Source organism: Nasonia vitripennis, assembly GCF_009193385.2.
Source record: "Nasonia vitripennis strain AsymCx chromosome 3 unlocalized genomic scaffold, Nvit_psr_1.1 chr3_random0009, whole genome shotgun sequence".
NCBI lineage: Eukaryota > Metazoa > Arthropoda > Insecta > Hymenoptera > Pteromalidae > Nasonia > Nasonia vitripennis.
In genome coordinates this window covers 549,457-568,331 of record NW_022279629.1, presented here as the reverse complement: position 1 = coordinate 568,331, position 18,875 = coordinate 549,457, and the positions used below count along the sequence as shown (strand labels likewise).

Below are 18,875 nucleotides of genomic sequence, written 5' to 3'. Positions count from 1 at the left end.
AGAAGAAAGTATAGTAATATTCAATAAACATTTCACTCCGTGTAATTAGCTTGCAATAATATAAGTCTCACACTCATTGATCTGCAAAGTGAAGTCTTATGCTTTAAATACATGTATCTAGATTAAATGAAACAGATAGACAATTCGCATTTAACAGCCCATTTACAAAAGTAAATAAAGGTGTAAATATATTTAGAGAAAATGTTGAAGAAAATCTGATGTTGTCCATCGGTGGTGATCAAGAATATTGATTTGTCTCTATTGGTCTTTCCGACGCAGATTGTGTGGTGAGAAAGGAGAGAAAGAACTTTGAGACATTTTCTCTTTTCTTCTCAACGTTTCGACGGACACTGATGTGAAAAAATTTATTAAAAACTTGTTGGTGTATATTATAGTATGTACACTACACACTGTATGTTCCATTTTCACACAGGCCAAACACCCCGGAATCATCATCCGACGTGCTGAACGCCGAGTGGCTCGAACACCTGCAGCTGGTAGGCATACCAGTGCGGCCCTCGGCCAATCCAGACCTCCGGGACATCCTACTGAACATCCGGGCAGCCGAAGCTCCAGCAGCTGTAGCTCCGCCGACAAAGCTGCAGATCATCAGTCGGAGGATAGCGGCTAAGCAGGCCGCGCAACCAGCACCACGCAAGACTGCCTGCATCTTTCCGCGAAAGAGGAAGCCGCCAGCACGGAAATCATCCCCGACGAAGCGGAGGCCGACCGCTCCCAGACCTCCGGGACAGCTCCAGAAGCCGAGGATCATCTCCAGCGAAATCCTTAAGGCTCCGCTGCCGCTCCCACTAGGGAAGGCACCCTTGGCCGAGGAGAAAACTCTACCGGAGCCCATGGTTACGGCGCACGGTGTGAAAAAAACATTTTTTTTTGTATTAAAAGCTAATATCTCACGATTGAGTGAATGGAATTGGATGAAATTTGGTTAGAGTATAGTTTGAACTATGTGGAATACGAGAAAAATATTGAGAATCGTTCGGGCTCTTGAGTTTGAGGATTTCGGGGTTTGAGGGTTTAGAGAGATTTGAGGTTTTTAGGGTTACGGGATTTTGAGGTTATGGTGTTTTGGCGTTTTGGGTCATGGGGTTTCGTGGTTATACTGTTTTGGGATTTCAGGGTTATGGGGAAAAATAAATGTATTCCTTCAAATGAGTTAAGGTATTCATACATTCATTTTTAATAAATGATCCAAATGTAAAAATTGGACGAAAATTGTAATGCCCGCCATATTTTTCGGGCAAAAAAGCAAGTTATATGTCGTGTTACCAACATTTTATAAAATGTAAAATGCTTTCTATCAAAATAAAAAAGTTTATACATATATACATTACTTTTTATCAAAAATACACGATTTATCATATTTAAGTCGATTTTCTTGAAAACTGAAGGAGCTCGGATAACTTTTCTTGATAAATGTAAGTTCAGTAGACAAAAATTTGCAAGTCGAATAGTTTTTTTACCAAAAAAATATTATAAATATTGAAAAAGGAAAAGATTTTATCGCTAAAATCGCAAAATGGGCCTTTTTGCCTTGAATTTTAGGGCCCTTAAAAACTATTTTGGGACTTCTCAATCATTTAAACTATACTCTTACCAAATTTCATCCAATTCCATTTACTCAATCGTGAGATATTAGGTTTTAATAAAAAAAAAATGTTCGCCTGCCTGCCGTCTTGCCGCCTGCTCTTCTTGCCTGAGATCAGGCCCTTCTCCACTACCCTTCTAGCCACTAGCGCACGCGCTTTCCTCCGCTCGGCCCTTTCAGGCTACCCCAACAACCCCGCTTACAACACCTACAAGAAAACGGTATTAATAAGAAGAAAAACACTTAAAATTTAAGTACAGTATACACACTGTATGAGACAAGACTACATCAAGGTTCAAAAATAAACTGTGAAATCATTGTTGAGCAAATATTATGACTTTATTGAAATCTCCTAACGATCAGGTCCTTGTGTGACCTTCTCTAAGTTGTCGCTGAGAACTGACGCTCTACTCATTAAACGCCGCCAAAAACTGGGCCCCGCTAAAACGAAGACGCTTTCCCGAGGACTACCGAAGGGACTCGAAGCAGTGCGCGCGCTCCTCTATAGCTATATCTATAGCTATACACACGCAGTCATATGCCCGCGCGAACGCCTCCCGCCACTCAACTCTCTGGCCTGGCAGTCACAGATCGGCCCTTTAGCCTCTCTGCACTGAAAGTGACCTTCAAAATCCGTGGAGTAAACTCCCTACTGAGGTCGTGGCAGTCTAGGAACGTTTATAAAACCACTCCTAACCGTATTGGCCTGAAGCCACGAATCGCCTTGTCGATTCGCGCATATAAGAGCCAAATGACGGGAAACGTTCGGTAAAACTACTAATAGGTAGAATATATTATTAATAAAGAATAAATACGCCGCACTTGCTATTATCCCTAGTAGCCCTCAGTTGCGTCCGAAACACACACCTTATATACCAGCTGAAAACAAAACAAACATAAGCCAGGCTCTGATGTCAATAGCGGAAGAAATTGTCAACACGGCTGCTCGACTCTCTTCTCACAGCTCCGCGCTATATAAACACGACGAAAATCTCGACTCACGCGAATTAGAATCGAACAGCTGAGAGAGAAACACCGTTCACCTACGTTCCCCATGCCGCGCGGCGGGGAAGCGCCTTCTCGACAAAACTTTGTACTGATCTCCTCCATAATTGTAAGTTATATTTTCACACTGTACATACATTATTATACACCAACAAGTTTTTAATACATTTTTTCACATCAATCTCCTGATGTGGGCGGCATTGTCCGTCGAAACCTTGAGAAAAAAAGAGAAAATGCCTTCTTTCTCTTCTTTCTCACCACACAACCTGCGTCGGAAAGACCAATAGAGACAAATCAATTTTAAAGATGTTAATGATGTTCACTGCCTTCAGCCGGCGGGATAAGGAGTGGTGCATCCACCCACACTACGCACTTCTTTGCGCAGTTGTTGCACTATTTTTGTTACACTTCATTTCTCATAAATTTTTTGTAGATTTTATTAAGATTATGGTGAGTATATTCTGTAAGCATATAGCAGTAAGTTCTATAGAGTATACAGGGTGAGAAAAAAGATTTTGAGTATTAGTATCTTTGAAATTAACTGGTTTTGTAAACAGCTTAAAGAAAGCGATCAAAATGTCATATTGTTACGTCCTGACATCTCTTTCTTGAATAGATAGGAGCGTAATGATATGTGTAGTGGCAAAAGCTGTAAAGAAGTTAGTACCTATTATAGTTATACCTAAATTGTCAAACAGGCGTTATACAGAGCATGAGATTCGTTACGAACGGGGATAAAAGTAAGCACTTTGCCTCCAGGGAAAAATCACTTTCGCCTCAGATATTTGCATTTTCGTATGTGCATGTGTGTGACACATGTCATATATGTATGTATATATCATCGGTCCGAGCGACATCGGAAGCTATTCAGATTTACAACGAAATTCTACTATGAGATACTGGACGACACTGCTTTTTCAGGCAGGCTAAGAAGAGCATTATCAATGCTCTGATTATTATAAAACGTACGGTACACGACAAGACGCGAATTGGCTTTTTCAGACTCGGATGATGGTTGAGCACTTGTGTCCGTCTCGGGCGCCTACGGCATCCTCGACTCCCGCTCATGTTCAATCATTATCCTTGCTTGAAAAAGCCAACTTTCACCCCTACTTGTGTAATGAACTATTAAATCATTCAAATTGTAACTTTTATGTTATTTTAATAATATAATTATAAGTCGTAGGACGGAACAGTATAATGCTATCCCTTATAAAAAAAGTTTGCAGAGATTTCTGCAGAGAAATCTGCAGAGAACGCTGCTGGAAAATTGGACTCTGCAGAAATATGAGAATTGCATTAGTACTCCTACAAAACTAATTTTTATGCATTTTAACAGCATTGTTGGGTAAAATATAGAGTTTCGGAGCATAAATTATTGTGAAAAAAAAACGGAAAACAATTATAAAAAAGTACCGTGACCAGGGCTCGAACCCAGTTCCTTTTGATTCAAAGTTTTTTACTTTACAAAACAGCTATTTCTACTTATAATAAACTACAATGTCATAGCCCAAGATAAATTTGATATTAATTGTTTGGTTAAAGTTACATTATTTTGGATTGTTATAATTTTAATACTCATGTTTTGTTAATTATCAACAATTTAAAATAATATTTATTAAAATTACATACAGGATATCCCCAAATTTTTTCCACACGGGCTCACGTATATAATTTAAATTATTTAAAACTGCTGATTACCAATAAAACTTGAGTAATAAAAATATCGAAAATAATGTGACTTTAACAGAACAATTATTATCTGAAGGACCCTGGAAGAATGTTAAGCTATGACATTGTAGTGTATTATAAGTAGAAATAGCTAATGTGTAGAGTAAATAACTTTGAAACAAAAGAAACTGGGTTCGAGCTCTGGTCCTGAGAAATTTCTTTGTTTTTTTAAATCGTTTTTAATCACTCACAAGAAAGTGCAGAAGAAATAAAAACATGAGTTACTAGATGTTTGTATAGATGATTGAAAAAAAAACGAAAACGGAGTAGAGGTGGGGGCTTGGGAAAGAGTGGGTACAGAAGAGATTGTATGCTAACTTGACTAAAATACCACATCTTTTAAGGTTGTAGTTAGGGTAATTTCAGGGTTGGCTAACTGCTTGCTTATCAGAGGTATAGATACAGAACCTTAACATTTTATTGTGAATGCAGAGTAACTTTAATTGCGCTGGGCAGCATGAGAGTCACTTCAAAAAAGGACATAAGTTGTCGACAGGCGATGAAATTACTGGCGGATTGAATGGATTGGTAGGCCAAAAATATTATAAGTCACAGTTCAATTAATTGAGAAGCCAAAGATATTATAAGCCACGGTCCACCGGTGAATGGGCTTACGACCATGAAAAGCCTTAGAAAAAAAATAAACTAATGCTAGTTATAAGCTAGCTGACTGCCTATTAAAAGGTATAGTACCACCTGCAAAAAATGTAACTTGCAGATTCCAGGGACTGTAGGTGGTGCGAAGAAGAGAAAAATACTAGCGCCCATCTACTGTGTAGAGGTCATAATTTTGCAGGGTCAAGGCAGTGGGTTTAGGAGGAGCCTCCCTAACAGAGACAGAGGAATTAATGGTAGCTAACTTAAAGCCAGCCAAGGTGATCCTAATAATTGCATACGAAAGTAGAGTGAAGGTCCTTTCTCGTGAGTAAGGGTAGCGTATTTATACGTTAATACTTATAGGGTCACTCGAGAATCCTATTCACTGATGGGATCGGCGAAGATTTATTTTTCTAGCTCCAAGTATGATATGTAAATCATATGTCAAAACACAAGGGTTTCTACGAAAAGCAATCCAACGAGTGGTAATGCTCGCGTGAGTGATTATAAGGACAGCGTGACACGTGCTCGAGTTCGTTGCCCTCTGGCCTCCCTACAATTAAAAAGTAATCAGTGTGATCATTTTTCTATATCTTCAATTAAGGTTGTTATTCTCACAAAACATCTCTTTTTATTACTATCCCAGCTGCAGTCAGTTACTTGAGCTCTAAACTTTTTTTAATTTAAAAAATATTTATTATCTTATAAAAAACTTTTAATTAAAGTAAAAAGGTTAGGCGAGTTTAATGTATTGTGTATTATGATGCATGTCTATTATTTTGTTAACAATGAAATTACAAATTAAAAAAGAACTGTGATCAATCATAAAAATAAGAGTGCAATGCGGTGGCGGCCGTGGCGCGGCGATAGAACGTCTGCCTTGCAAGCGAGAGGATCTCGGTTCAAGCCCGGGGTCCGTGACTTTTTCGTTGCACTCTTCACTCGTAACACTATATTTTTTATGTTTTTTTTTTATAAAAACCAGCGTATAAGCTCAAAGAAAATAAAAAAAGCGTTCTCGTATACTCAAATATCGTTTATAGCACAGTGTGGCTTAAATCCGCGTTTAAGTCACGCCCATCCGTGACCTAAGTAGTCCATTATTGCACCGTGTATATCGCACGAGCTTAGCGAGTATTGTACCTCTCGGTACAATAATGGACTGCTTAGATCACGGATAAGCGTGACTTGGAAAATTTAAGCAGCTGTGCTATAAAATTGTATACAATACTTGTGAACTAAGCAGCCCATTAGTGCACGGCGTTTTATCATCATCGTTGCGCTCGGGTGCTAATACACGCCGTGCAATAATCGGCTACTTAGGACACCCGTATCGCAATATACTAATCCCTAATACCATAAACTAACCCTTAAAGTAATAACATAAGTAATAACAAGAAGACACCAAATGTGAAATGATGTAGAGAGTAATTAATTACAGTCTATTTGCTTCGTTTAAATGTATGAGTACAAGAGGTAGATATCGGAGCAAGTGTCCGCTTTGCTAGTTGCTCCGCGACTAACTTACGTGTACGCAGTTCACACACACATAGAAATGGCTTATGTCGTTGTGCTCATTTAACCAGAAAGATTACATAAAAAAAGTCAAAAATACATGACCTTCTGCGTGTAGGTAATCTTACTCTTAACGAATATATCAACCTTACAACTGAGGAAAAGACACATTCAAAAAGAGATAAAAACATAATACTAGACCTAAGAACATACATTTATAAAAAAAAAAAGTCGCATCACGAATTATAATTATAAAAAAAATGGCCTTACTATACACGAAAATAGTCTAAAGCTGAATGAAATTAGAAATGAATTCATATATATTTGTATGCGAGAAAAAGGGAACAGCTTAACTGAGTTCAATATAATTAATTTTGTTAAAGAAACTACCAGCTTAAAGGAACGTAAAAAAGAAGCAAATATTGAACGATACAAACCTATAGAAACGATATTCTCTCAGATAAATGAAATAGCAGAACGCAATAACATCAAACAGCAATAACATCTACCTCCAATTGCGATTTTCGTCCAACTAAATTGTCAAAATTAGATTTACCAACATTTGCGGGGTGATACGAGGATTGGAAGGATTTTTGCGATTTATTTAGCACTTTAGTACATAATGCATCTGGTCTATCTGACGCGACTGAGCTACAGTATTTAAAAAGCTGTTTAAAAGATACTGCCGCGGATTTAGTTGAAGATGTAACTACTACGAATGCGAATTATATGACAACTTGGCAAGCGTTAAAAGTACGATTTCATAATCCTCGCTTAATGGTTTAGAATCATTTGCGTGCTTTTATGGATATACCGCATACAAAGAAAGGATCTGCAATTGAAATGCAGGCACTCGCTGATGTGTCACAACGTATAGTTCGTGCTTTGACGAATATAAAAATGCCAGTCGAACATTGGGACGTGTGGTTAGTATATATTTTAGCTGCGCGATTAGATTCTGATTCGCGCAAGGCCTGGGAGACAGAATTAAGTAAGAAAGATCGTCAAGTAATCGCGAATATTGATGTTGATCCAATGGACAAAGATATTTTAGATCGATTTCCGAAATTTACAGATTTGACGGAGTTTTTAGAACATCGCGCGCAAACGCTTAGTATGATTCAACTGCTTCGGACCACACAAAATAGCTGATTGTACTTCCTCATTTCGATGCTCAAATTGCAAGGAAAAACATCATTCGATGATTCATTTTGATAGTGCATCGACGTACAATGCTAATAGTCAAGTAGCAGGAATGAAGCTGGTATCAAAGCAGGTCAGAAGCAGAACAAAACATAAGATAAGTGAAATACACACGCATAGGCCGCGTGCCTTATTAAATATTCTATTTCTCTGTTTCTCTTATCACAATTCGTTGCACAAAAAGTCGATCGCATCTTCCAAAAGTTTAACATGATATTAGTCCGTAATACGATTGTAACAATATGAGTGATGTCCTACTTAACTGACTACTAAAGGAAGATTTATTTTTATTTGCATTATATATCTCAGTGTTGGATTTAGACTAAAAATAAATAAAGATCAATAGCGGTTTCAAAAGACTTTTCGGCGGCTACTGAAGGCTGTTCTTTCTTAGATCGGGAAGGTAGTCAGGCACCGATGGCGCTAAGACTCTGCGTTTTAAAGCTTCGTCGTCATCTGTACTTATAAAGCATATCAACCCGTAGTGTTACTGTCCAGTGACAACTCTCATAAGTTTAGGACATAACAGCATCTAGATAATGATACATACAATTATTTTTTAAGTGAACGACGAGAGAGGAGCAGTGGCTGCGGCGAACAAAAAGGACAATGCACGTCGCTGACTCGCGAGTGAGAGACGCGAGGAGACGACGAGTAACGTTGGCGCAGCAACAGCTACCTTTCACCACGTCAGGGCGTTCAAGTCGGTCCCGCGCACCGTAAGCCAGCCGATGCAGGTGGCGGAGCCCATCGTGGGGTCTACCTACGTGAGCGTCTGATGCAGCAGGACCAGCGTGATGGCAGCTCGCCTGTACGAACGCCAGGAACATAAATTACAGCGTCCAGCGTTCGTAGTGACAGGTGCCACTCAAGTCAAGGGCCCTGATGACGGGGCATTGGAAGTCACTACGGGTTCCGCGGTCAAGAGTTATCTTGGCTGTCTGTAAGTAAAAGGCTGTCTGTGTGCTACGAGTTTGAATTTCACGGCTATCTACTTCGACATCAAGTCCGCGGGACATCTGCGCGCATGCGCGACCGAGCGACTCGACAACGGCGCGCGAACCGATAGTGTTGCAAGCGAGTGGGCCGCGACGCGTTGACCAATCAGCGCGCGCGCGGTACGGCGGCTAGGAAGAGCAGAGTGGTGGCCGCGAGCTACAAGCGCTTGAGCCGGCACTCACCTGCCTCAACTGCTCCAGAACGGACGTGCCTCGACTTCAACTTCACCCAGTGTTCCAGCTCGACATCGCATTTTAGGAGGATTTAAAGGCAGTGAATCTTTTTCCGTTTTCTCCGATCAAATCCGTCTCGTGGGTAATCAGAAGTTTGGTTTCGCGAACGAATTGGTCATCTCGCGCGCGCGTTGGTTACCTCCGGATCGCTGTCTTTATCTCTTTATCTCTTTGTCTTATGTTCCGTCGAATAAAGGGTTATGTTATTGTACGGGTTATCTTCTCGCGTAATAAGTAAAGTGTAGAATTAAGGATTTTGTGAAAGAGTAAGAAAATACTTGACACCGACACTTGGACGCACGAGGCGTAAGGTGGTCAGGCAATTTTAGGATAGGTCGTTCGGCGTTTGCAGAATTCGCGTGCGACGTAATTGTGTGAGTGAGTGAGGGACGAAACGTTCAAACAAGTTTAAACAACATTTTTAGTAATAATATTAATTATTATATTAAAAATTCTATTTTTTTCACGCTACCCATAGGGTAAATAGAAGAGCGCGTTTGTTTCTCTGATGTCAAAAACTGTAATGTTTTATAATATTATTATAAGTTTTGTAACCAATTACAGTGATCAATATATGCAACTATTTTATTCACAAGTTTGCGCTTTGTGCTGTTACGAACCCCGTCCTTCCTATCTCCTTTTCGCGGACTCGACAGGGTTAGACTGGGATATAGCTGTGGCATCGTCGTCGCCGTTGGCAGTAAAACAACCCTGTGCGCGGAGAAAGCGCGGCAAGCTTCACTCGCCGTGCATTTTGTATACCCGAGTGACTTGGCTGCAATGCACGGAGTCGTCATTGCACAGACGGCTAACGTCCGTGGGCGACTCCAGCGTCATCGAGAGACAGCCGTGGCGTAGTATTTTAACAGATAGAGAAACTGCTCGGTAACTGCAGCATCTTCATGGCCACCGTGCAACTGGCACTGGCGCGTCAACGTTGTAGGTAACGAGCGGGTGCGAGTGTATTAGACTCGTAAGTTTATATTCTCTCGGCGAATCGGCAGGAATAACAAGCCTAGTGGCAGGCTAGTCCGATTTAGGACGGAGTAAACTAGCGAATTTCGTTTTCGTTGTGTGACGGAAAAATGACGGACCGAATTGATAGATTTTTGGACAGACTCGAATCTAACATAACCCTAGCGCAAATGACCGAAGCAGAGATAATGGCGACTCTGCCATTCATATTTACAGGCGTAATCGCACAATGGTACAAGAAGAACAAAGGTAAGTGGCAGAGCTGGGAAGAGTTCTATACGGCGGCGACAAGACAATACGGCACGACCAGGCGATTCTAACAACGGACGCAGAGAGAAGATACCAAGCCGCGTACCAGCTCGTTTTGTGACATGCCTGGGAGGCATGATGGAGAAAATAAAGCCACAACCAAGCCTGAAAAATCAATTAGACCTCTTACATAAAAATCTGAGGCCAGAACTGCAAAGGTTGACCCTTCGTATGAACTGCCACTTCTGGGACAGTTTGAAAAACAGCCAAAGCCGACAGCGTTATCATCTCGAAAGATGTAAGCAAGGCGCCGCACCGAGCGATTGACATCATCATAATATATGTATATATCATTTACATCAACATAATATATCACATTTACACGGGCTTGCCACGAGAAAGAATGCGCGCGGATAAGGGAGCAGTAGCGCGCATAGTATCTCCAGAAGAAGAGGGAGAAAGAGCCGAGATGCTCTGCTGCAGCCACCCGGGCGTGAAGCGGTCGCACTAATGCTTGGAGCGAGTTGCACACAAGAAGATCTTGGCAGAGATCCCATGAGACCGCAAGAAGAACTAGGGGAAAGAAGAAGATGTAGAAGAAATGATCGCTGGAGGGAATAAAAAGTACCTCGTTTCCCCTATATCCTGTGTGTTCTTAATTGACTACCTGATATCCCATTTCACTGCATCCTAGCATCTCATTCTTTCGCATGATCGCGCGACGACGCACAGTGTACCAAAATCCATTATGGCCGAAATTCGCTTGAAAATCCAATTCGCAATTATTCTTATTACAAAAAATTGCAAAATACTTTTACGATAATTTACGTTCATGCAAAACTACTTATATTTAATAACGCGCTACATACCCTTTAAAAAAAATAAAAAAAGTTACAGCATTTGTTTGATAATCTATAACGTGTTTGAGACTCCTTCAAGTTCCTAAAATGCCGATTAAGTGTTGGTAGTTTGTAAAATAAGGATCTAAAATTTATATTTTATTAGTTTAGAGTTCAAAGATCCAAAATCAGCGAGGATATATTCTTTTTTTCTTTTCTTTTCTTACAGTTTTAGAGATTTTAGTAAACATTTCGATTATTACATTATTAAGTCTCATGTGTTTCCCTATTTTTTTTAGGTTATGTGCTCTTTTATTAAATATAAGCAGTTCTACACAAATGGAAATCATCGTACAAGTATTTTGCAATATTTTTCATTAAAAATTATTGCCATTCACTTGTCGAGCGAATTTTTGCCACAAAAATTGAATTTTGGAATTTTTGAAATTTTGTTGTACTCATAATTTTGAATAAAAGTGATAAAAGTATTAAATATTTACAAATAAAATACATCATTGAAACATATTTAAATTGCTATGAGATAATTAATCTAAATTTTAAATTTTAAATGAAGTTAAATAAAACATAACATTATTATAAACTAAGAAAAAACGCGCCTTTTTACTTACCTCGTGGGTGGTGTAGAAAAAATAGATGTATAAATAATTTATTACCTATTTTGTTATTCAGATATATGTCAAATTAATTGTAGCGGAGCGAGCAGAAGGAATTATATATATATATAAGTACCTCCCTAGTATATGTTAAAAGAATGTGTATATATATATATATATATATATATATATATATATATATACACATTCTTTTAACATATACTAGGGAGGTACTTCCCCTGCTTACTTCGCTTGCCAACCCCCATGTTTGTTGCAAATTGGTGTGCCAGTGTCTTCAAGGATAACGCGTTTTCCTTCCTCCTAGAGGGAGCTTTGCAATAGTAAAATTTTGAGTTTTTTCAAAACTTCTAGAAAATGCCCGTATGAATGTGTGTGTGTGTGCGCGTGTGGATGTGTGTGTGTATGTATACCATAATATTTCTCGAACCACTCAATATCAATTAAATTTGACATGCATATATATTTTTGAATTGTGAATTTGGGAAAAACTATTATTTTTTATTTTCTCAACTATATTTTTTATGGCCATTTTTTGATTTTTAAATAACACTATTTTGCGGTTTTTTCAATCATCCCATTGTTACAAATAATTCATCTATAATGCATTTAAAAGAAAATAAAATTACCTACTCTTCCTTGTTTGGTGCTAACGACCGACCGCTTTGTTCGGCAGATAAAATGAAAAAGGTGATTATTTTTTAAATTTATATCTCTGAAACTGAACATCATAACTTCGCGAAAAAAATTATGTCGATGGGTCACGTATCAATCTACATTCCATGGAAATTTAAAGTAATTTGACAATTTATTTTTTTAATAATAAATCGACTTAGTAATAAATAAACTGACAAAAATGAGTTTTTTTGTGCCTCGATTACGGACGCAAAAAGGCCTTATTGTACTTTAAATTTCGGGAAAAAGTAGATATTTTATGTGTTTTGGCTAAGTTCATTGCACGGCTTTCAAACTCCTATGATTCGTAAGATATCAAGGTTTCAAATTTTTTTTTTTTTTTTTGAAAATTTTTGATTCTTTTTATCTTTAAAACAATGATTATGCTTCAAAATTTCATTTGGTGATTCACTATAAAAAAGCTATTTGTTGCTGAAATTTTAAACGATTTCGTCGAGCGGTTTTCAACTAAAGAGCTAAAATGTAAAAATCGTTTTTTTGAAAATTGCGCGAGCGACCTATCTAATAAATAGCCTGTTGTTTTGATGGTTAGGTTGGTTTGGAACACATGTAAACATGCGTGAATTTCTGTGAAAAAAATTTAGGCCACTGTTCATATTCTATAATAAAAAACAGAGGGGTCTGCAAACTTTTGGACAATGAACCATCCAAAACTTATATTATATTATGTATTAAAAACCGCTTCATACATTAGCAAGCAGATATAAAGATATATTAAAACAATATTTTATCTATTGGACCTATAAATTTCGTCGGAGGAAGCTACGTGCCAATGAATTGGCAGCGTTTTTTTTATGATAAAAAAAGGTTTACTGCCGCTGGTTCAGAAATTCAAAAAGTAAAGCGAAGGTAAAAAGGAATAGCAACCTATGCTATAAAACTTGTAGTTTTTATTAGGCTTACTTTAATAACAAAAAAACATTACAATTTTTATGCCTGGCAAATGAATTTAAGTTACTACAAAGTTTTCACAAAAAAAATTGATGTATTTTTCCCAACAGTTTGTGCCAATGGTAATTTTTAACAATTAAATACCAAGCTAAAAACAAACAACAATTGCTTTTGTAACATAATTGTACATGCCTCATCAAATATGTGAAAGATTTCTTCATCGTTTCCAAATAATCCCATAAGCTATTGCTGTTTCACTAAAAGTTTTTTAAATCATCAAATGAGGTTGCCCCTTTTATTCCAATGTGTTATATTAATTTTAAGTGAAATAACTCTCGTTCGTTAGGAATCACACAGATTAATTTTCCTAATGTATTTGAATAATTTTTACGCCTAATCCACTTCTTTTCCGTAAAAACATTATGTTCTGGTATATTACAATACAACAAATTTCTGGCATAATCATCAATTTTATTTGGTTTAAACCATGCTTTTAAAGTTTGCTCGTGATTGGGAGAATCTATATCAATGTTGTTTCCATCAAAAATTATTTATTGTTGATTCTGTAAATGACTAGCTAATTAAACTACACTATGAGAACGAGCACAATTTGGCAATTCTTAAATACGCCATGCAGCTTACATTGGCCCTACGTATCTACAATTCATGTATTCTGTTATTTCATCGTATATTACTTTATCTTCATCATTTTTACTCACTTTAATAAAAGCACGATCATGTCCTTTGTGTAAATATTTGATGCTTATAATAGATGCACAATATTGAACATTAATATGGCAGCTATATTTTCTAAGAAGAGTTGTATCATAGGGAACAATCATTTTATGATCAACCTTTACAGGTTTTCCATAAAGTCTTTTGATATAGAAATAGTTTTTATTTTCATTATTACGACAACGATATCTAGGATAACAATTCATTTCAAATTGCGTTGCATCATACAAAGCTTTTAGAAATTTTTTTGAACAAGTTTTGTTTACTGTATCATAATGTATCTTCTTTTAATGAGGTCTATATAACATATGTTTGAATACTAATTCTTGTAATTCCAAATCATTCTCATCAGGAACTTCAGCTGAAATGTGATCATCAATCTTATCAGGATTTGTTAATTTTGACCTATGATCCAATACTAACAATAAATGTGCGTGCAGAAAACCTCTTTTTTGAAATTCAATTGCATGTATATGAGCAATAACTTTTCCGCGAATATTTCCACTAAAAATATCAGCTAGAATTGCTCGAAATTTACAATACAATAACATGAAGTTCCTGGCGGAAATTTTGTTAGTACTGTTTTCAACTCAGGCCATTTTAGATAAGTTGTTATCGTAACAAATATCTAGTGGGCTGTCTATTTCTTCTTTACATGTATCTAGGATTTCCTAATTCTTTTTTGTCAGAATAAAGGATATTTCCTACACGTTATATGCTAAGGAACATGATAAGACACGAAAAAGAACACACTCGAATAGAATAAACGAACTAAACATGGCTTTATTTAAGTAAACGTGACAGAGCGTGGTAAGAAAAAACGTGGCTTGGTACGGAAGATGTTGCCTCCTCGGAGAACTGGCGAACAGTGAGGCAACAGCCCGCGCGCGCCGTCGAGCTGAGCGGCAGATCACGTGACTGTGTCGACTCGACGTCATGGGCGCTAGGAGCAGTGGGTATGGGACGTATGTCGAGTGTTAGCGCCTATATTCCAACACTTTCGTTATTTTCAAAATTTTTATTATTGTAAAGCGCACTTTTTGTTACGTGATCAGCAAGACCTTGATAACATTCTACACGTAATTTTTTTCTGATTATATCTTAAAAAATTCAGTCTACAATATTCTAAAATGATATAAGCTTAAATAATATACTGTTGAGTTAATCTTTCACAATATAAAATAGGACTAAATTTTGACATAGGCCTATAAGCTAATCAATATGAATAATATTGCAAAAGAGATAAATATTTATCATTGTTATGATTTTGTTTAAAAATTGGATTCCATCCTATGTCTCCATAAGGAAACATTGTAGGGAAAATCATAGGATCTATGTGAATAGATAATTTATTCAAAACAAAAGTTGGACCTATTTCTTTTAGGGTTTTTTTCGGATAAACACAAAGATCAAGATAATAAGGTTTATACGGGCACAGGGGAGGGTAAAAGAGTTAAACACACTCGACGCGCGCACTTAACTTTCAAAGCCGCAGGGGAAATTTAGGGGGAGAATTAGGAAGGGAGGGAAATTTAGGGGGAAAAATTCTAAACTAGGGGAAATTTCTGAAACCATATTTAAAATATATAATTTATTGCAATGTTTATTTAAAACATCTATTTGATTATGAATTATAGTTTATTTGAAGAAATTTATATTGTTTAGTATTAAATTATCGTTTCCTTCTAAAGAACTCATGTGAGTACTCTTTACATAAAGAAAATTATTATATAAAGAAAAGATTTTTGTATTAAATGAATAACTACATAATAATTAATTCAAACAATAATTATTAAAATATAAGGTATACAAATGAATATTCAATAAATTTCATGTACACTTGACACGTAAAATAACTGATTCGAACTATTTAAATTTTGCAGCTCGATTTAACTTTTATCAAGCATAAATGTGGAAAAGATGGGCACAAAGCGAATAAGTGTAAGAACCGTCCCAACTGTACTCTGCAAAGGATGCACAAGTGGGAAGAGTGACCACGCAGCTGGTAGCTATGCATGCCCACTTTACCGAGCTGCAGTCGAAGCCACTAAAAGATAAAGAAAATGAAAATAGTGCAGTTAAATATAAATCACTACGCGACTGCACAGGACTATTAAGTCAGTATGTCCGTGAGACAGAGATTGACATAGCCATCGTCTGTGAACAATACAGAGACCTGGACAAACCATCGTGGGGTATGGACAGTACTAGTAAAGCAGCAATATGGGCATGCGGAGACGCCGCTTTCCAGGTAAAAATAACAGGACTTAATGAAAGATCCGTACGCACTAAGCTCGCAGGCGTACACATTTACAGCTGCTATGCATCTCCTAACGCGTCGATAAAATAATTCAGACAACTGTTGGACCGGCTAGTACAGGATGCTGTAGGAAGAAAACCGGTACTGATAGCAGGCGATTTCAATGCCTGGGCAGTAGAGAGGAGCAGCCAAAGGACGAGTGAAAGAGGACGAGCGCTATTGGAAGCATTCGCCGTCCTTGACTTGGCCTTAGTTAACCAGGGATGTTCGTACACATTTCAAAGAGGAGACGTAGGGTCAATCATAGATCTCACGTTTGTTAGCAGCTGCGTGATTGGCTTAGTTAGATCCTGGGCGGTAAGCGATCATTATACGAATAGTGACCACCAAGCGATAATAATAGAGATAGAAATATCAAAAAAAAGATCCAACGAGAGTGCAGCGACGAAAAAGTCGGTTAAAAAAAAGGATTATGATAAGAAGACATTTCTGCTGGCTCTAGAAGAAATACAGCTGTTTAGATCTGCAAATAATAAGGTCGAACGGGTAATAGGAAATCTTACCCGAGCCTGCGACGCAAGGATGCCGGGGAGGGCTCCCAATAATAGACAACCGCCAGTATACTGGTGGGATAAAGAAATTGACGCTGCCCGCAGCAAGTGTCATCGAACCAGAAGACGGGAACAACAGGACAGGAAGTTATACTACAAGACTGGTCGAAGTCAAGAAGTAGTAGACGCCCGAAACAAAGAAATGAAGGATGCTAAACAGATACTCAAGAAAAACATCCGAGAAAATAAACGACAGTGCCTTAAAGAGTTACAGGTCGAGGTTGAGCTGGATCCCTGGGGGCGACCATGCCAAGTAGTAATGTAGAAGATAAAGGAAGGTTATATTCCCCCTCCTAAAAACCCGAAATCCCCCTTTAACTGGAAGTAACAGCTAACCCCAAAGCGGAGGCAAACGACGAAATCATTCCAACAATCACCATAGAGGAATTACTGGCTTCGTGCAAAAGAATTGGGAACAACAAGGCTTCAGGCCTGGATTGCATACCCAATATTGCATTGGTAGAAGCTATACAGGCACGCCCCGATCTATTTGTAGACCTGTACAATTCATGTCTCGAAGAAGGGATGTTTCCTAAGAACTGAAAAAAGCAATGCCTAATACTACCACCAAAAGAAAATAATCTACCTGGAGAAGCTGCCTCATACAGGCCACTCTGCATGCTGAACACCCCTGGGCAAGATTTTAGAGCGTATAATCGGCGTTTGCGCAGAATGGACCAAGTCATTCAAGAACCAGGTGCACTAGCGAAATATCCATACGACTTCAGGAAACAACGCTCCACTCTCGACGCCGTAAGCTTAGTAGTCGACACCACTACAATCGTAATAGAAGGGAAAAGATGAAATATAGGAGCAAAGAAGTACTGTGTTATTGTTACACTGGATGTTAAAAATGCGTTTAACTTAGACAGCTGGGGCAAGATACACGAGGCACTACGGAAAAAAGAGGTACCTGCATATATAAAAAGGCTTATGTCTGACTACCTGGAGGACAGAACACTTTTGTATGGCATAGAAAACGGCACGAAAACCTATAAAATAACCGGAGAGGACCCACAAGGGTCAGTGCAGGCAACGGTTATAAGATTTGCAAATGACATTGCAGTAGTGGTAGTAGCAAAGCAAAAGAAATAGGTGACGGAAATCGCTAACGAGGCAGTAGGTATAATCCACGATTGGCTAAAGCAGATTGGACTTGAGCTTGCTAGTCATAAAACGGAGGCTATCTTTATATCTAGTAGGGAAAAAATGGAGACAATAACGCTGACAGTGGACGGACTCTCAGCCGACCATTAAGTACCTGGGAATCACCATGGACGCCAGACTAACGTTTAAGCAGAATCTTGAAAGGGTGAGCAATAAGGCAGCAAAAGTCAGTGCTGCACTATTGCGACTAATGTTAAATGTGGGTGGATCAACGCAGGGTCGACGGTTACTCCTAGCCAGTTTAACTACATCAATTATGTTATTCAATGCCCCAATATGGGCGGACGCTATAATGGTGAAGTCCTACGCACGAAAGCTGTCAACAGTTTATAGGAGAAGTGCATTGTGGATCGCTTCTGCCTACCGAACAGTATCAGAAGATGTAGTGTGCTTTATTTCAGGTATGCCACCTATTGACCTGCTAACAACAGAAAATAAGAATATATACGAAGAAAGCCGGCGTGGTGACAATAGTCACACATACATATACCCTGCTGAAAATTTGCACGTACTATTAAACGCTCTTTAAAATGTTTTAAATTACGTGAAAACCCATGTAACAATGCATGTTTTTAAAAATGTACTATAATACGTGTAAAACATGCACTAAGGCAAGTATTTTAGCATGTACTATCATACGCACTTTTTAGACCTCGATTTAGAACGTGGGATAATAAATGCCTGTGTTCGTGATATAGTACGCACACCGTTAATTAAAACTTTGAATTTCAGAAATTCCTGCCAGCGCCAGCCACTGGTTAACTCGGACTGACGCGCATGCTCTCTGTATGAGAGCGGTTCTACACGCATACAGCACATGCGCGCCGGTTCCGGATATCCCTAATTAACCTGCAGCGAGCGTTGGCTGCAATTTCCATAGTATAATTCTAAGCTTTTAAATTATTAATAATCAAATCTTAATGAATAAATG

The 18,875-nt window shown here is 38.2% G+C and overlaps 1 protein-coding gene across 9 annotated transcripts in view; it reads left to right on the top strand.

Annotated features, from left to right (window-relative positions):
- Nucleotides 1-18,875, top strand: part of LOC100679969 — a 105,731-nt gene that overhangs the window by 1,291 nt on the left and 85,565 nt on the right. The window lies entirely within an intron of this gene.